The 15,047-nt window shown below is 35.7% G+C and overlaps 1 long non-coding RNA gene across 9 annotated transcripts in view; it reads right to left on the bottom strand.

Moving 5' to 3' along the window:
* LOC122168741 overlaps positions 1 to 15,047 on the bottom strand; it is a 74,180-nt gene that overhangs the window by 23,206 nt on the left and 35,927 nt on the right. For all 9 annotated transcript variants that reach the window (XR_006171355.1, XR_006171359.1, XR_006171360.1 and 6 more), the window contains exon 5: positions 14,429 to 14,500. This is a non-coding gene — a long non-coding RNA (uncharacterized LOC122168741). The remainder of the gene's footprint in view (positions 1 to 14,428; positions 14,501 to 15,047) is intronic.

Genomic DNA, 15,047 nt, shown 5'->3' on the forward strand with positions numbered 1-15,047 from the left:
GTATCACAGAATCACAGAATTGTAGGGGTTGGAAGGGACCTCTAGAGATCATATAGTCCAATCCCCCTGCCAAAACAGGATTCCTAGAACAGGTTGCATAGTTGGGCATCCGGACAGATCTTGAAGGTCTCCAGAGAAGGAGACTCCACAGCCTCTCTGGGCAACCTGTTCCAATGTATGTTCAATTGGTCCTCACCTGTTGTCTGTTATCAGTGCTTTCAGCTCCCAGGTTTGGGACAGATTGGGACAGATTTTTGGTAATTAATCTGTCTTAGCAAGAGTGTTATCAGTACTGTTGCTCACTGACCGCCAATGCAAGGCCTTGTGTGTAAGGTCAAGACAAAGAAGGAAGTTGAGGGAAGGAAGGATGATGGGAGTGAAGAAGTAGAGGGGGAAGAGAAGAAGCATGAGAGATCAGGTGGAGCACACTCTCACAGCCTCTGACCTTATTGTCATGAAGACTGGAGAAAGAGTTTGAGAATGCCTCTACCTCTAATGCCCCAAAAGGACAAACAAGCTCAAAGTTTGTTAAGTATCATGTAGAAAAGGACAGTAATATCACAGAGAAAATATACAGCAGTAAGCAGAGAGCAGCTGTCAATACTTACAAGAAAAATATCTTGAGACATAAGCAAGCCTGTGCCTTTCCTGAGTATACAGTTTGCTCCAACATCCTCCTTCTCAAGATTCATTTTGATTTCTCACTTAAGTAGATTTCTCACATGGACCTGACAGTGTTAGCATGAAATACTTCAAAGAAACTCAAAGACAGGTATCACAAAAGACCACGTATCACAAATGCCTTATTTCAGGTTGATGATTATAATTGTTTTGTGATACTGGTCACCCCAGACTGAGAGGGAACCAAAGCATATTTCCAGGAGAGGGTAATGAATGGCAGCATCTGTATTACTGTCTATTACTGCATACACAAGGAGAGAGTAAGCAGTCCTATTCCTTCTGCATACCCACAGCATCTAGTCTCTAAAATCTGTGCCAACAGAGGTTAGCAAGCCAAAGCCAGCTATATCTGACAAAGTAGTATTAATACTAATTGAAACAAGATGGATAAATCCAAGCTCAATATTAGCAAGAGAAAAAAAAATCCTAAAATTAATTTCTGCTTCTGATCTGAATAAAAGACCCAGACAGAATTTTATTAGAGTTCCTTGTCTGATTAACATCTTGTCAGATTATTGGCAAATCTAGGCCCAATAAGAATGTTTTGCATGAGCACTTCCCATGCATCTGGATTCTCATTATTAACAACTTCACAGCTGTGACCCAACAAACTTAGCAGATGTGAAACAATGAACAGTTTCAGTTCATTTAGTATCACTAAACGTTTGGAACATATATGATCAGTGAAACACATATCATGGAAAATAGCTGAAACATCAGAACAGCAATGCTCCAAACTAGCAAAAAAAACATTTTGTATTAAACTTTTTGGATGCCCCCTGTCTATTTCTTTTTCTAACCTATCCCACTTCCAAATAACAGGCATTTTAATGAACAAAATGTCTTACACCTTTAATAAATTATTAGCAATCCTTGTCCCTTATCCCATTACCTTACGAAGCAAATATCCTCTAAATCTAATGAGCTGTCCAATACAAATCACTTCATGAGGGATTCTGTCTGAGATTGAGAAGAATAAAACTGTATTCACATTATCTCCATCATGACAGAAGCCAGAGGCAAGAATAGTCTTCCCATTTACACAGAAATAGCAAACAGCTCAAGGGAGAAGCTGCCAATACAGCTAAGGTTTAGACCTGCTGAGAGTTTTATTACTCACTTGAGTCTTATCAGATATTTATTAAAGAACCTGTCCAAAAAACTCCATAGGCTGAGTCCCTCTGCTTATTTGGGAACAGTGATATGCAGTCATTTTAAACTCAGGTCACTGCTCTTTGCTCTAGAGGAAAAGAGTTCTATTTTGGGTGATTTGTAGCATTTGAAACTCGAAGAAAAAAAAAAACAACAAACAACAACAGCAAACAATTGATACATGCTTTTTGACAAGAAGAAAATTTGGACAACTTGGAAGGAAGATTCATGTGACAAACATCAGGATATGCACTTATTTCAACGCTCTGCCTCTAGCAAATCAGATAGTGCCAGAAGTCTCAGACTAAGGAGGAGAAATGAAAACAAGTTTTTATAAAACACTGCAAGTTCATTTTCCAATACAGAAAGCCCAGTAACTACAGGTTAATATTTGAAGAGTCATGCACGTTTTAAAAATCTCTTTTCCAGCCTTGGAACTTCATTAATGGTATTCTGAGTAGTATCACCATCTTTCTCTGTTTTATGAAATACTGTAATGTCCTTGACCTGAAAGTGATCCTGTGGCCATGGGTTCCACAAATTAATTTGTAGCACTCAAATGAAAAAAAAAAAAAAAAGTATTGCTTTCTTGTAATGACTGTCAAATGCCTGTTAGTAATGTTACTGTTTCCTCTTTGTCTCAATGCAAAATACAGAAGTCAGAGAGAAATTAGTCCTTGAGGACCACCACTGCAAGATCTAGCAAGGACTGAGATTGTATAAAAAGGAAAAATTTGCTTTAAAATTTGAAGCTGGAATTTCAAGGATAATAAATCCGAGAAGTAGAAGAACCTATTTCCTCTATAGTCCAAATACACCACCATACACTTGACTAGTAGTGTGGACTATTTGTTATTGGGAAAGTCACAATTTGAGTTAGGTTCTTACCATTAAAGTTGATATTAATTCCAAAGACAGCAAAAGAAAGTACATTTTCCTTCTTCTTCCAGTGATAGAAACAAATATTAATAAAAGACTTTTATTATGTTCCCAAGTTCTAATATTGTGTATTCTTAAATTAAAATACTATTGATTCAGAAGTATGTGATAGCATTAACCAAGAGCAGAAACTATTCCAACTTTTTCTATAAAGATGATAGCTGAGCATTGATTCTGCAGCAGAGAAAAGGTGATTATGTTTTGGAAACTAATAATGTGCAGCTTCAAGCAACTCAGAGAAAAATCAATTAATATTTACTATTTGTTTTCCAAAGTACTATATATTCTACAGTCTTTATCCTAAACTGCAGACTACTTACACCACCGTCCAAAAATATATAAACCTAACAGGAAAGATAGAAGGAAATAGTAAGATTTCTGCTTCGTGAAGGGCTTTCTCTTGTGGAACAGTCTAAAATTTCTAATAATAGTTCTAAAGAAAGAAATGCGCATAAAAATTCCCACTATGCCTTGTTTTCTTGTTTTTTTTTTTTTTTTTAATTCACTTGTATGCCTGTCTCTTCTGTTCATATGTACAATTACTTTATGTAACCTCACAAATAAGCCTAGTAGACCACTGTTTTTAAAATATTGAACAAATAATACAGTGAAAGTACTTTAATTGGTATATATATATTTTTTTTCCCTGAGAGCACTGTGCTATGTGGCATATACATGTACAGCTAAAATAATTGAAAATATTTTTATTGACTTCAGTAATTTATTATTTATTTATATAGGAGAAAGATCTTAAACTGAGTAAAATAGACATGTGATCTTCATCATTAGATTTTACAGATATACTTCCAATTTCACCAATATAAAGAATATGTTTTGTAAATGAAACTTGAATCTCTGTTTAATCATTTAGTTAGATTATCAAAATTTATTGATGTGTATTTTGCTCTGAGTTTCATGTGGTCTACCTACAAACACGATTTGGAGATTAGATTGACGTCTAATAACAGCTATGTTATTGCAGCCTACCTTTTCTCATCCAAATTTATTTCTCTACCCTTCAATTGAGCCACACTGTTTCCTGATATTTTTGCTCTTCATTTTGTAAAACTGTTTCTTTACATAGTGTATAAACTGAATGCCATACTAAGAAAAGGGATCAAAACTTACGTAAATCCTTAGAAAATACCTAAATGCTAGTGTTTTCTTTTAGATACACCGTGCATACACAGGAAGCAGCTAAACTGCATTAATATCATTTATGTATGATATTACATATTCTTTATTGGTGTAATTCAAATGATATTGAAGACTAAATCAGAAAAATTAGAGACTAAAGTTATGTGGGGTTTTTTTGTTTGTTTGTTTTGTTTGTTTTGTTTTGTTTTTTAATTTATTTATCACTCTCTAAGGGAATTTAAAATTTCTATGGAAAAATTTAACAATGTTTTTTCATGCTTGTAGTGTAAGATTGCATTACCAGATGCATAACACCCTGAAAGAAGTAAAGGTCAAGGCTGACTTCCATTCATCTTGAATGGTCTGCCAAGTTCTATCCATATCATAATTCATCAAATCATCTAATTAACTTGTTTAAAAATATAATTAAGGTAGCCATAATTAAGGTCAAGCAATTACAAGATTGTGAAAAGAACTTTACACCAACAAAGCAGCTGCAATCTAAATGACAAATCACACATCTTCTAATAATTCTCCATTTCCAGAGAGTTATTAAAAATGTTTTCTTAAAACAAAATTAAACATGTTTTATTTAGCTTTGAGAGTGCTGTCTACTTAGGGAAGTAGTAAGAATCAGTAAAGTTTTTGATTGAAAACAAGATTTATTGATTGGAATCTGGAATCATCATCCTACAAAGCTAAAACAATGTTATGTGATCTTGGAATTACCATTTCCTGCTTTATGACTTAATTCACTGTAGTTCAGCTTTTTTTTCATTCTGATTAATCTTGTTATTCATGTCTCATGATGTCAGAGTGTGTAAATTGATCATGTTTTGAGGTCTTAGGACAAGTTATCCTCAGAGTAGGTGGATCTCTGAGCTGGAAGACAGAGACGGGGAGCAAAATGAACCCCTCCACAATTCAGGAGGAAACAGTTTGCAACCTGCTGCCCACCTAGACAAGTCCATGGGGTCAGATGGGATCCACCCAAGGTTACTGGGTGTTGCTGACAGAAGTGGTTGCCAGGCTGCTTTCATCATTTATCAGCAGTCCTGGTCAGGCGGGAAGGTCCCAGATGACTGGAGATTTGCAAGTGAGATACTTATCTACAGGATGGGTTGGAAGGAGGATTCAGGGAACTACAGGCCTGTTAGCCTGAATTCAGTAGTGAGAAAGGTCATGGACTAGATCATCTGGATTGCTATCACATGATATGTGTGTGACAACCAGGGGATCAAGCCTAGACAGCACGGGTTCACAAAAGGCAGGTCCTGCTTGACCTACTCCATTTCTTTCTGTGATCAGGAGACCCATACAGTGGATGAGGGAGTGGCCGTGGGTATAATCTACCTAAACTTTAGTACAGCTTTTGACTCTGTCTCCCATAGCATTCTCCTGAAGAAGTTGGTAGATCATGTTTTGGACAGGTGAACTCTTCTCTGGGTAAAATCTGTCTGGAGGGCCTGTCCCAGAGGTTGTTTGCAAATGGAGTTAAATCCAACTGGCTGAGAGAACTGGGATTGTTTAGCCTGGTGAAGAAGGTCAGTGGAGACCTTATCACTCTCTACAACTTCCTGAAAGGAGGTTGTGATGTAGTTGAGGTCAGCCTGTTCTCCCAGAAATCTAGAGACAGGACAAGAGAAAATGGCATTGAGTTGCCCCAGGGGAGGTTTGTTTTAGGTATGTGGAAGAATTTCTTCTCAGAAAGCATGGTTAGGCATTGAAACAGGCTGCCCAGGGAAGTGGTGGAGTAATCATCCCTGGAGGTGGTCAAGAGGTTTTGTAGATGCATCACTGGGAGACACAGTTAGTGGCCATGGTGGTGATGAGTTGATGGACTAGATGATCTTGGAAGTCTTTTTTAACCTTAATGATTCTATAATTCTAGTTACTCCAATAAACAAATATAAAAATCTGCCCAGCCACTGAGTTGGATAACTTCACCGATATACAGTCCTTCATTCACAGTGAGGATATACCACACTATGTGAAAGGGATGGATATGATTAGCATGAAAATTTTTGCCTTTATAACTCTTTCAACAAGAAAAAATCACAACCAGTGGAGTCAGCTGAGCTGAAGAACAAAGTCCATAGCAAGTAGACAGCCTAAGAGCAAGAGCGCTTGATGTCTCAAGTAACCCACATACAAAAAGGCTGGTTCAGATATTAACAGAACAGAAGAATAATTAGGTTGGTTGTCTTTTATCTGACATTATTTATTATGCATTTGTTAAATAACATCAGAAATGTTGGCTGAATATGGAAGATATAGAAAAACAGAAAACTTTTAAAATAGTCTTCGAGAAAAAGAGACTTTGGAGATACCTAGTTTTTAAGGAAACAACTAACATAGAGTAATGTTTACATGTTAGAACTTAAGTACTAAGGATGAGACAGACTATAGGCTCTGAAGAACATGCTGCTATTTTCTATCATACTAACAATATAGAAACAATATTTTTTTGCTCCCTAGAGAAGTGATTTGGTAAATTTGCAAACTTTACAGTTTGACTAAGAAAAGTCTGTTTCTTGTCCAAGAAAGCTAAAAGACAGGACACTACAGATACTGACCAACTCCACCCCTTCTGCCAACTCCCCCTCCCTTCTGTACTCCTCCAAAAAAGATAAACAAGGAAATCTCAGCAATAGTATATTGCCAACCCTTAACTTTAGATTTATTTATCCCAACTCTTCTATGGAGCTATACTCACTGTACTTGTTAATTCATGATTCTGTAGCCATTTGCCTTGTATCTTATCTGGAAATTTTGAATCCTATGCCAGAAATAGCCTGACCAAATATAAATCACCATTTCACACCAACAAGAAAATTGTGTTTGTTTGAATTAAATTTTCTGGCTGTCAGTTGCAGTTCAATAGCTATTTCAAGAGTCTGCAGATATCCAACTCAGCTTAACCCAAGGTGATCCTGAATCTAACCCCTAAAATTCAAGTGATCCTTTCTGATCAATATGTCATCCAGCTCACAAGGACAACGCAAAGATGGAATGCTTTTAACATTTTTTTTTTCAACAAATCGTTATCAAGTGCTAGGAGCAAATGATTGCTTTGAGATGTAAAACACTGAGGAGCAATTACCTTTCCAAGATAAATGAATGTATACCAAGTATTGGAAGGAAAGATCCATACTTCCCTGAGAAGACATCCTGGTTCTCAGAATAAAAAAAAATCCATTCTGATGATTTTCATCCCCCTGCTAAGCATCAGCATGGTGAGCTAGCTGGGGAGCTGATCAGGACCCTCATGTCAAAAGGTCTGTGAGAGGCTCCTGGTGAGCTCAGTACTCTGACACATTTCCCAATGAACACAGGCTATATCAAACAGAATCTCGACAAAAGTCACAGAAGACACAGGAAGAAACACAATGTCACGTCTGTCACCTCTCACAGATTTCTGCACACTACTTTCTTTTCTTCAGACTTCAAACCCCAGATGTCAACAGAAATTAATTCACACTTGAAGCAGGAGAGACAGATGACATGAAGGAAACAGGGAGGAAACAAAAGAGAAGCCATCAGAGAGAAAGATAAGCATCAGGACTGCCGTATAATGCATGATTTAAACAAAACTTATTATGACAAAATGCTTCCCAGTAAGTAGCAGGGGGAATTAAAATGAGCTGATATTATTTATTAAAAACATATGGTAGAAGCAAGATTGAAAAGCACAATTTTGCCTGTATTTGGTTTCAAAAATAAATAAATTTTTAAAAAATGGATTTTGCCTGCTTACTTCAGTCTTACAAGAAAAGGTTATTCTTTCCTTTTCTAAGATCTCTGTAGTTGATTTTTCTGTTCTTGTTCTTTGCCATAATGTGAGAAGAAACACTGTGATATTGTTGTTCTGAGGGAGGTGGAGAGGAACTCAAACAAATTGTCCAGAGAAGCTGTGGATGCTCGACCTCTGGAAGTGCTCAGGGCAAAATTGCATTGCTTTGGGCACCCTGATCAATGTTCTGTCTGTGATAGAGGGGTGCCTACTAGGTGATCTCTTTGAGTCTCTTCCAACCCAAAAAATTGCATATTTCTATTTGAATTATGAAGAGTTTCCTTTATAGAATAAAGTCATTTTTCAGTATTTTGCATGTGTGTGTATGTCTTTAAGATAATTTGGATTTACATGAAAAGTTATTTGACTTTTTTCTCTAATAATTATGCCATTAACAGTTTAGATGTTTTTATATTGAATTCAGTTACTGGTATAATGAGAAGTTAATCTGAACGCACAACATACTGATTAGCAGACATTTTTTATTTTTTTTTATTTTTTTTTTTTGGCCTATCTACTGAGAATGCATTCAGATGGTATTCCACAGGATACCTTCTTTTGGGACAACTGATAACACATGCTCTTTCATACTCTCTGATGTAATAGCTAAGATACAGATACAAGGAAAAATACCACATATTAATACCTGATTGCCACATTCCATGACACAAATGCGATCCTCAATAACTCTATCCAGATTTCATTTCACTACTATTTCAACTCTTTTCTGGAGCTCAAAGAAACACATGATGCAAATCACAGTGAATGGAATTGGTCTATGTGCATGGCTTCTGAAACGCCTTTTGTAAGCAGAAAGCACTGTAAACTCCAATTCCAGGAAGCTGCAAATAACTACATACTGAAGAAATAGATACTTTGTTCTTCTTGTCACTGAGATACCACAATCTATGCATGCATACCTGAATGAGAAGGAATATTGGCATCATTGATATTGATGCTCAGCTTCAATATTACTAAAATATCTGTCAATGTTTCTTAATGATTTTTGTTAACTCAAAATCTCAAAATGTACTGCGGAGGAACTTCAAGTACTGATTACATGAGGCACATTAAACGTGTATTTACAAATGTAATCCCAGGCAAAGTAAGAGTTCTGCATCAAGAAATTACAGGAAGAGAGAAGCAAAACAAAACAAACATAATAAAGAAATAAATAAATCAGCCTTCATGCTGTTTTTACTCTTCTCCAAGTATGCTGCAGTGATCTCATGATCAAGGTAAAGATCCAATACAAGGTGCTGATCAAGGGCTCCAGCAGGGCAGAGAACATGAAAGCAGTAATAGCAACAAAGCACTGCAGTCGTAGTGCAAAACTGAAACAGGAATGGCTTTCCTTCCAATACCGTAGCCAGCCTGAAAAAAATCTCGCTGTTACTTCAAAACTGCTAACACCTTTAGGTCAACTCTCATGTGTACTCAGGAAATAGCAATTAATATGAATAAATTAAAATGACAAATAATGAATAAAATGCTATTTTTTGTCTTTTTTTTTCCTTCTTTCATTTTTAATTAATTTTCTTTCATCTTTATTTTCTTTGTTATTTCTTTTACTACTCCTATTATATATAATTTCCTTTGCCTGCCATTTGTTTTTTCATGCTTGCACTTCAATTTCTCCACAGGTTTGGTCAACAATACTGCAATAGGTCTTCAAAACCAAATTCTCCATATATATAACATAAGCGAAATACAGCTTCAAACTGCTGCAGGAAATTAGAAAAAATGGTATCTTCTGCCTCTTCTTTTTCAGGATTGAATCTAGGAAAATATGAGCTATGCATCACACAAAGTCTGACAAGAACCTCACAGCAATCTTGGAAATTGAACTAACACTCAAACCTATCTTTACCATAAAAGAATACTTCAACAATTAAAAAGAAAATAAAAAGCAAAAACGAACATAAAAAGTACTTTTTGTCTGATCTCCGAGTCTCATGGACCTAGAGATAATAATTACAAATCTATAAACATCTTAAAGAAAATGTGCCACATGTATTTTATTAGTTTGTATTCATGGTATACATACACTGCACAATTAAAAGCAGTGTCATATCTCATCCTTAAAAAAATCCCAGACCAGCAGCACAATACTTGAATAAAAATGTTGACTATGTTTTTGTGCTTTTTTGTTTTTTTTTTTTTACAGGAACGAATAATTTAGGTATTCAGCATTCTCTAGGGATCATTTAACATTGGTAAAAGCATGTGCTATCCATGTGCAAGAGATAAAAGACAACTAATTATCTATAACAATAAAAATCCAGGGTAATGTTCCCAAATGGATAATTAGTCAAAGAACCATGGATTATTTTTTGAGATTCTGCAGGAAGCATAACATTATTTTTTGCCTACTAGATCAATCTTTCCATTTAGAATTAACAAATTAATGCATATTTTTAACTTATGTCTCTTTGATTATTAACCAAGTAATACAAATGATTTGAAGATCCATTGCACACTACTAGCTATTATATATTATTATCTTCTTTTCCCACCTCCCCTCAATCCCATGGAGTCTAAACTATTAATCTAATCATCATCTTCAGCCATATGACAAATTGATGCCATCTACTTCGCTGACCAACTCTGTTCTAGAAATACTTTTACCTTTAATTTGCATCTTCAAATAACAAAGTAGAAACAGAATTCGCTCCAGGTTGAACTAGTCCAAGTAAAGTTTGATTCACTTCAGGAGAGAAAGAATGGAAATGTCATAGAAAATAAAAATTGCGTGGGCTTAATTCCCTTCTGGCCAGGAAAAAAGATATACCAAGAACTGCAGTTTACTTTTACAAATTCAAGAGGCTTGAACAAAACAGTTGACCTACAGTGGAAAAACAAACAAACAAACAAAAATACAAAGAAGAGAACTTTTTTTTTTTCTTCATCATTTTGCTTTGTTTTATTTTGTTTTGCTGGAAAGAAGATGGTGTGACTTAACCCAGCTGGCTTTTACCCAAGTGTTTCTAGACAGGTATTTAACATGAAACAGACACTATGTTCAACAAAAAATGTACCAAAGATAAATGAACTCAGAGCCCTAGGTGATCTAGAATATTTATCAGGATCTTCTAATTTAGCTGACTACTCTACTATCTCATATTATTTATAATGAAAAATCAAAATATTTCACTGTAATTTTGCTCTGCTGCCACCACCTTTTATTGCCAGATTGCAGGTCATCTCTTAGAAGATCACCTGTTCTTATAAAAAGAAAAAAAAGATGAGTTTAAACTCATTAGTTCTCAATGTTTCAAAATTAATTTTGAAATCTCTCTGACGTATCATTTCCTCTCCGTGAAATTAAATCAAATTAGACCCGATCAAGAAGCACTTGTTTCAGCATTTATGTGTAAACATCCCTTATTTGTGCTTAATTATTCTTTAGAAATAGCAAGGGTCATGTAATTCTTGCATCATGATTGAAGGGGCAAGACAGCCTTGAGTCTTGATGACCAGTTAAAAGCATGAATGTTAGCAATTCAATTTATACTGAAAATTTGAAAGGAAAAAGAGTATTAGGAAAAACAAACAAACAAAAAACACCAAACACAAAAATAGTACTATGGAAACATAGAGTCATTATATAAACTAGCTTGAATGTGGAGTAGCTCAGTCTATACATTTTTCCTGCTGACTGTTATCAGGACAAAACTGGGTAACTCATAATTGACTTCAAACACTCACCAGCTCCAGTCCTTTGCACAAATCCCAAGATGATAAAAGCTATAACACTCTTACAGGAACGTACTCAGGCAAATAAGCAGCAACCAAGGTTAATCTCTCCTACAATCCATTTGCATATCACATGAAACTTTCTGAAGTTTAGACAGAATTTGGAAGTTTCTGTCAGAATATACTGACTGTTTTTAGGGAGATCTTTGTAGGCAGTTACGGACTAACATTCAAGTAGTCACTTGAGAACTAGATGTCTAGTTCTTAAATGGTTTCCTAGCAAACCATTATTATTATTATTATTATTATTATTATTATAAATTATTATTTATGTTGTTCTAAAACTTCTGAGAAGCACTCCAGCCACCCAAAACTAAAAAAGCTACAAAGCTATTCCTCTCAACATCACTTGAGCCAGTGGGAAAGAAAAGCATGAGGAAGAAACACATCTGATTTATACACTCTTAGGTTTTTTGCTCTAGCAAAACTTTTCCTGGTAGATACAGCAGAGAAATGTGTCTCCCTTGAGCTTTTATACTTGCAAGCAAAACAAAAATGAATGCTCTTTCACTGGATGTCCAGCACTCTTTAAATAGGTCCTCCAATCTGTGCCAGTAAGCCACTCAAGAATTAAATGCTGACACTAAACACACCAGGGTCCAGATGGCCTGATCATGTTCTGGACATTTTGTCACCTCTTATCTATATTTCTCATAAGAACATGTACATCCCATATGCACAAATACAAACTGATATATTCAAATGAGGCTATTTTCCTGTGATATTTGGCAGTGGTTCTGCCTCTTTCTGTTATGATTTGTCACATAAAGCCTTTCTCATTTTTAGGGATTTGTGAGATTTTTCTTAATCTTTCTCAACATTTACTCCACAAACTGTAAGCATTTTTGTGTGCAATAAGAATGCAGTATTTTTATCAATCTCTATCTGTCCTTTACTGGTTTAGAAAATACACAATCCTACTGAAAAACTGCTTTGGAAGGGTAAGAACTCTCCTCCTCATCTGCCTTCACTGTGACACTACCAAAAATTTTAATTGCAACATGCATGAGATCAACATGCAACTGCAACTATACAGGTGTCCAGCTCACTTCATGCACTCTCCATTGATGAGAGATGAGAACATCTCCAATCCTGAGGTAAAGCTGAACATGTTGGATGGCCCGAGCACACACTGGGCACCTGGATCCAGAGAACTGCCTGGCCTGTTCCTCCTCTTCTCCACTCAGAGTAAATACAGGCCTGAAATAAGGGGCTGAAAACTCAGAATCTTTCTTCAAATCTGTGTGGTCGCCCACATTTCTGAAGTTTTATTGAGATTTTCGTCATTTTTACTGTAGCTAGAAATTAATTTGGGAGTAAAATACATAAACATCTCAGTTGTATATCAGTTTTTAGCTTAGTAGCTGTAGAAAAAAAAACTGAGATGTGAACTCCAGTTGCTCAAAAACACAGACAAATGAACTTAACATGACTTGCTAATGTTGACTGAATAATCTCCTATCTATGAATTATCTCATTGTTGGTTTTCTTTCTGGAGTTGAGATGGAGAGCTGAAGGAGGACAAAAACTCCTGATTTCTCTGAGTATTTTAAATGCACATAATCACATGTAAGCAACATATACAGGCTTCACATTTACATCTCATAAAATACTTTGTTTCCTCCCCTTTCCTATGTAGCATGTATTAAATAATCAGAATCTTCTAGACAGAAAAACGTGTGAGTCTATAGTACAAGTCAATATTCTTGCTGTGTTTTAAACAGCACGGGTAGGATACATCTACATCTAACCATTGTGCCTTTGTTTAAAGAGTAGTTACATTGTAGTCAAAACATGCATCCCTCGTACCAGTCTTTTCTGTCACCTCTCAAATTGTCTGCTCTATTGCACATAGGTTGCTCCGAAAGTAATGCCTCCTATTTATTCCTATTTACAGCAGATACATAGAACACAATAACGCTATTTGATAAAGCAAATTCTCAGCTACAAAACACTATTTTTCAACAAAGCCACAACCATTAGCAATGCATTTTCACCAGCATTGAACAAGAGCCTGCATGTTATGTTCATAAAAATCTGAACTAGCAGAAGTGACATACCATCCCTGTCACTACTGCTAAAATGCACTCAAGTGTCATTGCACTGTGGTCTCATCCACTGTTTGATCTCCATAAATGTTCAGCAAGCATCAGTGAATGTCACCGGGTTCTATTTTTTCTGCATGGAGGAATTCAATTCTACCCCTTTGCTTCATCCATGTTTCCAAGTCATATGCCATTTGACCAGACTGTCCTTCTGCTGCCACCTGTCACAAAATGCAGGGGAATGGGTGGTGGAATGGTTCAACTCCTATGCCATACCACCAACATTTGTCTCTGATGTTGTGGACCAACATAATTAAATAGGAGGTCTTACTTTCACAGCTGCCCTCATATTAAAGAAAACACTGTATATTTTTTGGAAGAGGATATAAGAAGATAATGCAAGTATACAAATTACATCATATTTTTCAAAGAGCAAGTTTTAACGCAGTCAATCTTACAATAAACAAGACATTCTCTTGATAGGAACAGTCAGTATCTGTCAGGGATATTTCCTTAAAAAGACATGAGTTGATATTAATAGCAATCTGTCGTTGTCTCTATCAATCAAGAATTGCAATCAGCCACAAACACACCCTCTAGTTCTCCTTCAATCAGGGAAATAGTGCAGAAATTCAATTGCAAGTATTTAATAAATTCATAAAGGGACCACACTGACATACTCTGATTTAAACAAGGACTTCTCTTTTACTGTGAGCAGCTTCATCATTTTCTTGAGTCTTTGCAAGCAGCAAAAAGAGTACCGTGAGCATTAAAATCAGTTGTTTGTTTTTTCGGGAGGTTTTAGTTTTCGTTCACAGTTACTATGGAAAAACAAATCAAGGTGTTGGAACTAGTACTAATTAGCACTGATGAAAATGCTTGTCTTTTTTTTCAAGTGTTTTCTGGGAATGGAAAAGTAGGTTACCTGCCAGCTTTTCCTAAGCAACCTCTGTAACAAAGCTCCAGAGCAGACTCTCCATTTCCCGGTGAAGTATCACTAAAAAAAAAAACCATGATTTTTTTAAAAAAGCAGAATACTCTAGTGAAACAGATTATTTTTCCCAGTGGTATGTTTAAACAATCAATGTACTTGCAAAGTTCCTGTAAGGAACAGGCAAGCCTCCATACAGGTATCATTTGTTTTAATTCCCCTATGGGAAATTTCATCCTTTTCCACTGTCCTAGAAAAAAAAAGCAAGCAGTAACTGATGTGTTTATATTACCTCTAGTGAAATCAGGGGATGCTATTCTTAAGTAAATTTATTTTATAAGTGATGTTCGCTAGAAGGAGGGCAGGATTTAGGGTAAAGCAAAGATGCTGTTTGGCAGCCTTGGAAAGAGCAGAAAAAGTGTTCAAGTTGCAACCGTCAAAAGTTGAATTTGGATAAACCACTGAAGATTAGTTCTCTAGAGGCAACACAGAAAATGAGTTTTAAAATATATGTGTGTATGTATATATATATACATAAATATAGGCACTTAAATAGAATTCAAAGATAAATATTTATACTATTATGAATAATGTCATGTGAAGCTTCTGTTTA

This window comes from Centrocercus urophasianus, unplaced genomic scaffold, assembly GCF_019232065.1.
Source record: "Centrocercus urophasianus isolate 14NV4802_14NV808 unplaced genomic scaffold, USGS_Curo_1.0 seq_11, whole genome shotgun sequence".
In the NCBI taxonomy this organism is placed as follows: Eukaryota; Metazoa; Chordata; class Aves; order Galliformes; family Phasianidae; genus Centrocercus; species Centrocercus urophasianus.